The sequence below is a fragment of the Capricornis sumatraensis genome, chromosome 6, assembly GCF_032405125.1.
Source record: "Capricornis sumatraensis isolate serow.1 chromosome 6, serow.2, whole genome shotgun sequence".
NCBI lineage: Eukaryota > Metazoa > Chordata > Mammalia > Artiodactyla > Bovidae > Capricornis > Capricornis sumatraensis.
The window spans coordinates 70,998,061-71,010,449 of NC_091074.1; the positions used below are offsets into that span (position 1 = coordinate 70,998,061).

The 12,389-nt window shown below is 46.4% G+C and overlaps 1 pseudogene; it reads left to right on the top strand.

The window, feature by feature from the left end:
• The first annotated feature begins 6,712 nt into the window (after window positions 1-6,712).
• Window positions 6,713-7,080, top strand: LOC138080644 (ribosomal protein eL22-like; annotated as a pseudogene).
• The last annotated feature ends 5,309 nt before the right edge of the window (window positions 7,081-12,389 follow it).

Genomic DNA, 12,389 nt, shown 5'->3' on the forward strand with positions numbered 1-12,389 from the left:
TTTCAAATTAACTTTGCTTGCAATTAAGTTTAAGAAACCAGCAACAAAAGGAGTCTTGGCCCGAGGTCGTTTACTACGAAAACGGATTAAGGAATCTTCCCCGGTTTAAGGGGAAAGATTCCTGCAGCGCTAGGGGAAGCGTTCCCACAGCAGAGGCCAAGGGGGTGTAGGAAGCTGCTTTCCGCGGCTGTGGATAGTGACGGCATCGGCTTCCTCAACTCGACGACCCGTGCGCCTGAAAGAGTAAGGGTAACCTCGCTGAAATGAACTCGTGAGCGTTTGGGCTGAATTCCACAGTCATGACATGAAGCTGCTGTACACAGTTATAGTTTATCCAGAACACTCATAAACATAATCTCATTTACTAAAAACTTTGTGAGAATTTTTTCATTAAAATCACGTTTTTATTACAAAATTGGTACACTTTCATTGTAAAACACACACACACACAACAGAAAGAAGAGTCAAAGTAACATTAATTCACCTAGAGAAAGCACGGAAAACACCTCAGTGAGTATCTTTTCTGGTTTTTGTTTCTCCTTTGCAAGAGGCCTGAGTCCCAACTTTTGTCACTGAAATACTTCGAAATCTTGACCGAGCTTGCACCAGCCTATGTTGCACTATCTACAAACCTAGGTGGCAGGTCCCCTTTCACCCTCACATTCTTGAACTCCTCTTTTGAATGCAGGATGCTGTTCTCCAAGAGCCAGTAGAAAAGCTGAGTGCAGGCTTGCTGTCCTTGCTCTTCTGCACAGGAGACAAAGGCTTTGTGCTCTAAGTGTGGGCCATAGGCTACCAGCATGGGCATCCCCTGGGAGCTCAACAGAAATGCAGACTCTCAAGCTCTACCCAGATTCACTGAAACACAAACTGCATTTCAATGAGACCTGAAGCGTTTCTCTGCCCTACTAGAGAGGCAAAGCTTTAGAGAAGTGTGGGGTGGGGGGGGGGGGGGGGGGGGTCAGTTGTCGATGAGGGGTAAAGTGTTCCATTGTTGATCAGAGACCCCAGAATAACTTCCAGAAGCTTCCTGTTTCTGAGCAAGAACCCCAACCAGAGATGGCTGGGGTAGAGCCCTTCACCTCCACCCTTGGGTATACTTTACAGTCTTGGAATTCTAAACTTTCGCATGCATCTCATGTTCCCTGTCTGATGGGTGTGACTGTGACAGTGACTTCAATCAGAGTGTATCTGAAACCATTTTGAAAGCTGGGGTGTCAGAGCCTGGCCAGGAACCCAGGCTCCTGACTCCCTGCTGAGCCACTTTGGAGACCTTGGGCTCTGATCTCTGTGTCCTCTAAGCAGCAGTCATTTACCTAAATACGGATTAAGCTTGGCAACTCTAACCCCAAGTCTGGGCTAGTTGGGGTTTAGGAGAAAAATAAAGCTCACTTTTCAGGACCCAACAGCCAGCAGGAATAGCTGAAGGATCCTCCAGTAAAGCAGTTTAAGGGTCCCTTGAACGGCCCAAGATTATGGGTGCCCTAGTGAATCCACCCGCCCCCCCCCCCCCCCGCTATCCCCACAGTCCCCCCATCCCCGCCCCCAATACACACAGCTTTCTAGAGAATTTAGTTTCTGTGCTCATCCTGTTCCTGGGAAGTACTGACTGCTGGGGCTGGCATGACAGAATAACTGGAGGTGGGGTGGGGCAGGGGAGGTCTCTGATGAAAAGTTTTTCAGACAAGGGGCATGTACCAGACTGGATTTTCTTCCCAGGATCACAGAGCAGCTTAGTGGAAGAATCAGGACTCTGATCTCAGTGCTCACATGAGTTTTTAATAATAGGAATAAATAGGAATATGATATGTGTGTATAGAACTTCTACAGACCCAAAGGGACACACGACTTAACCCAGATCTCATAGCTCTAAGTGTCCAAGCCTGACTAAAACCTATGCCTCCCTCAAGGGAGACTACATTTGATTATCATCCTCATAAAACGCAATGTGGAAATGGAGGTAATGGGGGGGGTGAAGGTGGGGGTTGAAGGATGGAGAAGGAGTGCAACTGGGTGGGGAGCCTCCATTGTATGCATGGGTAAAGTAAGCCTGCTGCTGCTGCTAAGTCACTTCAGTCGTGAGCCTGGGATCAGTTAAATACATAGCTTAGAACTACCCAGAGGGAAGGCAGTGTTGCTAGTGCTTTTCGGCCCAAACTGAGCAGTGAACTAAAGAAAAAGCAGGGCAGACAGGTAAGGCAGAAGGAGGATGGGAGGCCCTCCCTCTTCTCTCCAGGTAGAAGCCAAAGCTAGCAGAGCTCCTGGGATGGAAAGGACGACTGCTCTCTGTGGAGCTCCCCATACCCCTCTGCCAGCCCCACAACCCCTCTGAGAGCTGAGGCTCGGATTTCCAGCTCAGCCTAGAAGGGTTAACTGGGTGCAGAGGCACGCAGTCAGAGAGGCGCTGGGGATCAACTGTCAGCCCCTCCCAGGGTGAGGAAGGGACTGGGAGCCAGAATCAGGGTGGATCTCTGCCCTGGTCAGAACACCGGCTTATCTCACTATCTGAGAACTTGGAGCGGCTTCCCAGCTATGATTTTTCACGCATGGAGGCAATCAACAACCAGAGATGAAGTGTGAGAAGCACAGCCTCATACAGCCCAACTCTCTCTTCTGCTCTCAGCCACCTGTAGCCAGCCAAGCACGCCCCTGGATGCTGTTACCTCCACCCCTCATTCTGCCCACACTGCCAGCCTCACTTCCAGAAGCTGAGCTCCAGTCCTGTGGGCTCAGGCTCCCTTTCGTCTGTAGCAGAGAGCCCAAACTCTCACCTGGCATTTGGGGCCCTCCATGATCCTTATGCGAACCCTCTTCCTGGCCTCATCTCCCACAATTGCCCTTCCTACACCTCTAGGCTCCAGCCAACACCCCACTTGCTGTTCCTAGACAACCCTATGTGTTCCAGTCACCCCAAATTTGCTTTGATCATTACCTCTCCAAGAACCACCTAATCCCATCTTGCACCTCCAAGGACAAAACCCAGCAGGAGCCTCCATTATCCCTCTCCTGGATCACAGCATCAGCCTCACACACAGAGCTCCCTGATCCCTCCACTGCTCTCCTCACTCATTCCCCACAGCAGCCAGTATGTAACTCAGCTCAAACACGAATGGATCATGTTATTCTGTTGCGGAGGTCCCGACCTCAGGACAAGGGAATGAGATTAGAAGCATGGTGTGTTCGTGAGCAGCCCTGTGAAGGGTTTCTTTTTTAAAATTTATTTACTGATTTTTGGTTATGCAGGGTCTTTGTTACTGCAAGCAGGCTTTCTCTAGTTGCAGCAAGCAGGGGATACTCTTCATTGCAGTGGATGAGCTTCTCATTGCAGTGGCTTCTCTTGATGCGGAGCACAGGTGTATGGGTTTCAGTGGTTGTGACACACAGGCTTAGTTGCTCTGAGGCATGTGGAATCTTCCTGGATCAGGGATTGAACCCATGTCCCCTGCACTGACATCAGACTCTAATCCACTGTGCCACCAGGGAAGTCCAAGGGTTTCTTACACTATGAGAAAATTATTCTTAATATGAGCATTTTCAAAATGTCCCCCTCCCATGTAACACTTTCCTTTTATCCTAAATTTCATCCAAGCTTCATGCAACTACTCAGCATTGGGGTGTGCTCACGTTTTCTCTGTACTGGTGCTCAAAAGAAAGAACAGTGCCCTATCAAGGGAACTGGACAAACGGGTCTTTATGGTAGAGCTGAGATGCAGCATACTGAGGACAATTGAACAGTGGGCAACCCTGGACAGAAGTAGAACAATACGTTCTCTTTCTGGCTTATTCAATAAGAAGGTGTGCCAGATAATGATAGTTGTCTACCCATTCATTCTGCCCCCTCTCTGCTCACAAGACTCTGATTTTGTTCAGGTTGCAATTGGTCATGTGTTGTAGGGGATGTCTTACCCACTGGAGTGCCCACTGGCTCAATCTGGACTTGTCTAAGGTAGACATGGTGATGATTCCATCACTCCTGCCAGTGATTATTGAGAAACAGGCCCAGGATACTTTTCAGGCCAGTGAGATGCCCAGAAAAGTCTGCTCAGGACTTCTGGGAAATATTTCCTTGTTTTTAAAGCAACAGGGGGAAAGAAATAGCCATTTTCTTCCTCTTAATGTTGTTAGAGTGACTCCTTCAAGTGTGACAGACATGTTGGGCTCGGAGGGTACCAGCCTAAGAGAACAAGCCAACCTGCTGAGGATGGCAGAGCCAAAAGGTGGGAATAACCTGGGTACCTAGTGACATCACTGAGCTACTGAAAGATCCAACCCTGGAACAATTCATTATACCTGTGTGCGATAACAAACATCCTGCCATTTAAACCTCTTCTCTTTGGTCTCTCTGTTACTTGCAGCCAAATGCATGCTAACTAAAGAAGGTGACCCTTTTGGAGGCAGGAAAAAATTGATTCTTGGTTTTCCCATTGAGATTTCCTTTGCCATTCTATATTAAAAAAAAAAAAAAAGTACAGCTGAAAGGTAATCTAATCTTACCCCTTGATTTATAGAAGGAAAAAACAAGGTTGGGCTTTCTCAGTGGCTCATCAGGTAAAGAATCCGACCCCAATGCAGGAGACACAGGAGATACGGGTTCAACCCTGGGAGGGGAAGATCCTCCAGAGAAGGAAATGACGACCCACTCAAGTATTCTTGCCTGGAAAATTCCACAGACAGAGGAGCCTGGTGGACTATAGTCCATGGGGTCACAAAAAGTCAGACCCGACTGAGCACATAAATAAAGAAGGTGACTTTCCACAGCTGTACAAGGAGCTAACATCTTAGATCCTTGCCCAGGGCTCTCAGCACACCATCGCTCTTCCCCAGCTTCAAGTGGCTCAGCCATGGCACAGCTGACTAACATAGCTCTCACATTATCCATGAGTGGCTTTGTTCATGCTGTACTAAGAACGTCCACATATGCTCTCCTTTAGATCTTCACAACTGCCCTGGAAAGTAGCAGGTTTCAGGTGCATTTTTTCAGATGAGAAAAGTAAGGTCCAAGAAAAGAGGGCAAGCTCAAGGTCACAGACCTTTGTCTGCAAAGGATTCAATCCAGGTGTGACAAAGTTCACAGCAAAATGAATCAAGCATGTGAGGATTTGTGCTCCTTGGATATGGGAACCTGGAGGCTTGCCAGTTGGTTTGACTGCAGCTTGGGGGAAATCCTTTCTCGTTGAGTAGGGTGGATCCTCCACACGCCCCTGACTTACCTCCACGGGGCGTGTGAGGCTTAAAGATAAAGTTTGCAAAGTGTGTGGATCTGCTTGCTCCAGATCCTACAAAGCAGGATGGTTAGTGCCAAAGCTGAGGGGGACGTGGCTTTAAACGAGCTCTACCATCATGGGCCTCTTTTCACCCTCCTATCACCCCACCCTGACCCACCCAGCTTCAGCCAGGATGGTCCCACCAAGGCAAAGGCTGCAGGAGCAGGCCTGTGGTTTACAGAACACCTGGGAGAGGCTGTGGGCAGCTGGGTGATTTCCAAATTAATTGTAGGAGAAACCTAACAAAACAAACTGCAGGCTAAGCGTCCCGGGAGCTCTGCATGAGATTGACAGCCTGGAATCCAACAAGTACAATGCAGCGACCACAGACGGGAGGGCCTTTCCTCCTTGAGGGGAGGAGGGCCGACTTCCTTCCAACAGGGGCCCGTCTGGGCCTGCAGCCGGCCTGATAGGAGAGCAAAACCCCAGAACTGAAACAGGCTTTCCACCCAAACCCCAAACTATAATGAACATAAATGACTTTTCCGAAACACTACTACAAGGTTGGGTGGCCAGTGAGTTACATGCCCTGGCAGACACCTCGCTTCTCAGTAAGTGGCTTTCAGGTCTCTCTCTCTCTCTTTTTTAAAATTGTATTTATTTATTTATTTTGGCTGTGCTGGGTCTTCCTGCTGTTGAGGCTTTTGTCGAGTTTCAGTGAGCAGGGGCTACTCTCTAGCTGCAGTGCGTAGGCTTCTCATTGCGGTGGCTTCTCTTGTTGCGGAGTATGGGCTCTAGGGCATGAGGGCTCAGGAGTCGTGGTTCCCAGGCTCTAGCGCACAGGCTCAACAGCTGTGGCGCATGGGCCTAATTGCTCCGTGGCATGCGGGCTCACTCCCGAGGGATCGAACCTGTGTCCCCTGCATTGGCAAGTGGATTCTTTACCACTGAGCCACCAGGTAAGCCCTTTCAGGTCTCAGTTTGAAGATTTCCTCCTGAATCTATCCTCAGGAAACTTGGGCTGCCCCCCACTACACACAAATGCACAAAATGAATCTAGAGTCTGATATACTGTTAGTAAGGGTCAAATCTGAACACTGTTTGGTACTTTCCTATTTTCTGAGCAGTTGCCCATCTTTGTCACAAATGCACTGGTTCAAATCCTGGTTCCAGTACCTGTGCAAGTCCCAGCCTCAACTTCCTCAACAATAAAATGGGCACAACAATGCCTTCCCTCTCTGATACCAGTCACAATGGCTAACATTCAGTGAGCTGCAGTGGGGGTTGGGGCGGGGGGTGGCGGGCACTATCTGGTGGTTTCAGTCTCCACTCACTCCTCTGAAAGGTAGTGACCGTGAACTAGAACAGGAGGAGCAGTTTGGAGCCAGGCAGTTGGGGACCAGAACCTCTAAGTGATAATACTTTGCATCACGAGCTCCTGGGTTAGAGGAGCACTAGGCTAGAAGTCAAAAGACTCAGGGCTGCTCTCTGCACGGCCACCCTTCAAGATGGTGCCGAAGAAGGACAAAGGAAGCCCGAGAAGTAAACCTGGAAGTTTAATTTGGATCTTAAGCATCCAGGAGAAGATGGAATTTTTGATTCTGGAAATTTTGAACCATCTCTGTGAAAATGCTAAAATGAATGGAAAACCTGGAAATCTTGGGAATGTTGTTTGCACTGAATGCTTCAAGAATAAAATCATGGTTTTTTCTGAGAAACAGTTCTCTAAAAGACATCTAAAATATCTTACCAAGAAATACCTTAAAAAGAACAATTTTGGTGGCTGGCTTCAAGGGTTGCATCTGACAAGGACACTTATAAACCTCGTTACTTCCAGATTAGTCAAGATGAAGATGGATCTGAGTCTGAGGAGTAGTGAAACCATCCCTTATAGGGCTTTGCTTGCCAATAAAACAGATGAAGCATACAAGACAAAGAAAGATCCAGAAATTTACTTAGTTTATCAGTGAATGGAAAACATTGTACTCAATATGTTTCTAAATAGTCCATGGGTAAAAGAGAAAGTCTAGGAGTGGGGGGAGAAATTAAACATGGAAGTGAATGAAAATGAAAATACAGCATACCAAAAATTGTGGGAAATAGCAAAAATAAAATGCTGAGAGAAATTTATAGCACTAAAGGCATGCATTGTGAAAAAGGGAAAATCTCAAGTCAATAACCTAAGCTTCCACCTCAAGAAAATAGAAAAAAAGAATCCAGTCAGTAATATTACAATTGTATGGTGACAGATGGTAACTACCAGGGTCATTATTTTGTAACATACAGAAATCTTGAATCACTTATATACCTAGAACTAACATACTGTTGTAGGTCTATTAGGCTGGAAGGAAAGAAGGAAGGAATTGGGGAGGGGTGGGAGGGAGCAATAAAGAGTCAAAATCATTGAAACTGAAGACAGAAAAACAACAGAGAAAACCAAGGAAATAAAGAGCTAGTTCTTTGAAAAGATGAATAAAATGGACAAACCTCTAACAAAACTGATTAAGGAAAAAAGACACAATCACCAATATCAGGAATGAAATGGAAACTATCACTACTACCCTACAGATATCAAAGTATAATAAGGGAATTCTACAAAACAACTAAAAACACATAAATTTGACAACTTAGATAAAATAGACCAATGTGAAAAAACAAAAAATACCACAACTTACTCAATATGAAATAGATAATTTGACTAGCCTTATAAAACTCTCAAAAATATAGGAACAGAAGGGTTCTTCCTCAACTAGATAAGGAATGTCTACCAGAAATCTACAGCTAACATTATACTTAAGACTGAATATTTTTCCCAAAGATCAAGCTCAAGGCAAGATGTCCATTCTCATCACTCTTATTCAACATAGTACTGGAAGTTCTAACCAGGACCAAAAAAAAAAAAAGGCTAGAAATTAAGAGTTACATAGAATGGAAAAGAAGAAATAAAACTGTCTCTATTTTCAGATGACATGACTGTCTGAATTAGGCAAACAAAAAGTTCTTAGAAATGACACAAAAAAGCACAATGCATAGAAGAAAAAAAATTGCTAAATAGGACTGTTAACGTCACAAACATTTGTCTAGGAAAGACTTTGTTAAAAGGAAGAAAAGACAGACCACAAACCAGAAGAAAGTATTTTCAAACCACATATTTGACAAGAGATTCCTATCTAGAATATATAGACAAATCTCAAACTCACCAGTAAGGAAACAATCCAACTACAAAGTGGACAAAAGAGATATTGCATCAAAGAGGATACACAGATGGCAAATAAGCACAAGAAAAGATGTTCAACATCATTAGTCAACAGGGAAATGCAAATTAAAACCACAATGTAATATTGCTACATACCTATCACAGTGGCTACAAAAAAAAAAAAAGTGACAACACCAAATGCTGGCAGGGAGTTAGAGAAACTGGATCAGTCATACAATGCTGATGGGTATGTAAAATGGTACTGCTGCTCTAGAAAACAATTTGGCAATATCTTATAAAGCTAAATAGGTAACAGTCATACAATTCAGCAATTGCACTCATGGGCATTTATCCCAGAGAAATAAAGACTATGTTCACACTAAACTTCCTATGATAACAGCCTCAAAACTAGCCTCCTGACTTCTAGTCAAGGGCTCATTCCTCTACACCCAGATCCACAGCAGAACTGCCTTTAAGTTCCATTCTCTTGAGCATGACTAGTTTGTTAAATGTGACACGTGAAAGTCATTCAATCCAGTGCTGCCTGGATGTGCAACTCCAGGGTCACCATGCACATAGTACGATACTGTCAACTCTCATCTCAGATGTCTGCTTTCACTCCCAGAACATCCCCTTCAAGGCACCCTGACATCCAGGCCAACTAACCATGCCTCTTACAAAGCCAGGAAGGAGCAGAGTAGGGAAAATCTTGTCTACAATGGGTTCTCAGCTCAGCATGTCCACCCCATTCCTTCTACCCTTTGACAGTAGACAAATGGCAAGAAAGGAGATGGGACCTACTCAAGATGACCCACCAAGTCAGTGGCAGTACAGGACTCTGAGCTGTCAGCACTAACCTGGTGGCAGTGGGGCCCATCCACCCATCTTGCATGGAAGCAGCCCAGGGAATTAGCACTGATGCCAACGCCCCATTCTGGAGCTCCTGACACCTCTTCTTGGACCTAGGCCCTTTCAAAAGGAGCATTTCAAATGGAGCCATCAACACTTACAGAGGGTGGGTCTTAATCCATAGAGGATCACTAGCTTCACCCAAGTGATGGGATATCCATCGGCACCTCCCATTCTTCTACCAATTATCTATCTGCTAATTATCTCGGATTAAGACTTGACACGGAGCAACAGGGTCATTAAACACATATTTGCACGGCTTATTCATGTTAGTGGGGCTGCTCAGTCTAACTGGACACGCCCACAATGCTGCACAACACATTTACATCTGGATGGCTGTCAACAGCCAATAAAGGACTGCAGGATGTGTTTCCTTCCAAAGTGACTTGGCTCTCAGCAAAAGCTTTCTGCAGGCAAGCTGGGTATCTTGGCTTTCTGGCAGTACTGACTGAGGCTTAACTCAGAGCATGAATTCAATCACTTGTCAGATATTCATTAGCTCGAGCACTGTAGCAGCCACAACACTGGCTCCAGGAGATTTTACAAAGGTGAACGAGACACTGTTCCTGCCACCGCAGAGTTTACCACCAATCAGGAAAACAGATGTGAGCAGAGAGCTAAGGGCCCTGAGAGAGGGGAAAACAGCATGCTGTGTGAACACAAGCCCAGGAGAGATCTGTTTGGCCTAAAAAATAAAGGGAGGCTTCATAGAGGAGGTGGCATTTTCAGCACAGAAACAGATAGAGAGAGGAACTAGAAAAGCAAGGGCCCAGAGATGTGCCAGCAGAACGGGGTGTGACTCCGTGTGTATGGCACACGTGCCATAGGTGGGAAGGAGATGCCCTGGGTCGTCGTATCACAGAGGGCACTGAATGTATTGCTAGGGTTTGGAAATGTTTCTGCTGGTTATGAGGAAAATGGAAGGAATTTTGCTTTGGTGTGTGGGTGGGGGGAAGGGTGTTGGTAAACTTTTAATTGAAGTATAGCACACATACAGAGAAGTGCAAACATTTTCACAAACTGACCACACCTCTGTAAACAGCATCCAGCTAAAGAAAGAAATCATTACTAAAAACCCAATAGCCCTCCTTCAGGAACTACCCAATCACAAGAGAAAATAGTATCCTGATCTTAACACCATAGAACAGTTTTCCCTATTTTATTGTATTTGGCTTCTTTCACCAAACACAATGTTTTCAAGACTCATCCATGTTGCCGTATATAAAAGTAGTTTGTTTTTCATCTGTATGTTAATATCCCATTACATGAAGATATGATAATTATTAATATTAATGAGCATCACCTGGTTTCCAGTTTGGGGCTATAAAATTTCTTGCATCTGACTTCTGGTACTTTCATGGATGTCCATCTGTTTGATACATATCTAGGAGTGGAATTGCTGGGTCATAGGGTATGCATGGGCTTCCCAGGTAGCTCAGCTGGAAAAGAATCTGCCTGCAATGCAGGAGGTCCCAGTTTGATCCCTGGGTTGGGAAGATCTCCTGGAGGAGGGCATGGTAACCCACTCCAGTATTCTTGCCTGGAGAATCCCCATGGACAGCAGAGCCTAGAGGGCTACAGTCCATGGGATCAAAAAGACTCGGACATGATTGAAGTAACTAAGCACGGGACAGGGTATACATATGTCTACTTGAATAGATACTACTAGTCTTCTACAGTAGTTTTGTCCATTTACACACCCACCTAACACAGAGTGTAGTCCTTAGAAAAGGGGGAGCTGGCACACAGGAACCAGCCAGGAAGCCAAGCAATACAGCCCTGGGGAGGCATAATGAAATCAGTTGCAACAGAACTGGAATTTTAAAAGGCCGATAAAAAGAGGCACTATAGGGTGGAACACATCGGATATGGAGGCAAGGGAGAAGTGTACTTGAGAGAGAAAGATAAAGTTCCTGTATAGGGAGGGCTGGTTGGGTGAGGGGTGTTAGGTCTGAGGGCAGGAGAAAAACATCTCAGTTTGGGACACATCGTGTTGAGATGCAGGGCTGATGAGATGATGATGTCCAAGAAACTGCTGGCTACCTGGTCTGTTTGCTAAAGGATGAGATCAAGGCTGGAGACACAACATTAGAATTTATCATCACAGAGATAGTAATTGAAGTCAGGGGTGTGGCTGAGGTTTCCCAGGAGGGCTGTGTGGAATGCAGAGGAGGCTGAAGACCAGCCGCCCACCTTGAGGGGATGAGCAGAGGAAGAGGAACGAGAGACAACATCGCTTCCCTCTGAAACGCTGGCGGGAGCTCTGAGGCGTGACTCAGGCCCTCCGAGCCCCAGCAGCATCCTGGGGTTCGACTCACCAGCCACAGTTTCCTCCTGAATGAGCTTGCATCACTAACCTCAAGGCTGCGTTTCGAAATCCGCATCAGATTGCGTACCTCTGGCGGCGTCCTAGGAACAACGGGCACCAAAGACTCATAGCATCTCGGGGCTGGGAGTTCTCTTCCCACCACCACAACGGCTCTGCCAAGATGGTATCCAGCACTCCAGGCAGGAAACTCAAACTTCCCACGGCAGCCCATTCCACAGTTGAGCAAGTGAGACTACAAGAAAAACCTTCTCTTATAAATGCCATCTCCTGACACTGGAAGTCAAAAGAAGAGAAAACAGCAACCCTTCAATGGTGAGAACCCTGGATAGAGTAAGATGCAAGAGGCTTTGTATTCCGGAAAATCTTTCTACTAACGTGTCCATGACCACCTTCCTGTTGGGGTCATGGAGCTCCACTCCTCACCGGAAGCTGCAGTGATTTCACTACCTCTCACACCTGGGCTGGGTATGCGCTCATCCGCTGCAGGCATTCCTCTGGCTTCATCAAGCTGTGAGTCCTGCCCTGGATGGTGGCCAGGCTGTCAGGACTGAGGCGGTGCATGCCACGGCACAGATCCACCGGACTGGACACGCAGAGAGAACGAGCGGTGGCTGGCAGAGAGCGAGCCCACTGCGAGCACAGCGGGCACCATGCCATGCGGTTCAACATTTTTTTCTAAATATTTACCTGCACCCGCTCTGCGTGGGTCTCTGGAGAAGAAGAAGGAAGTCAGATAGGATTAAGAAATGAC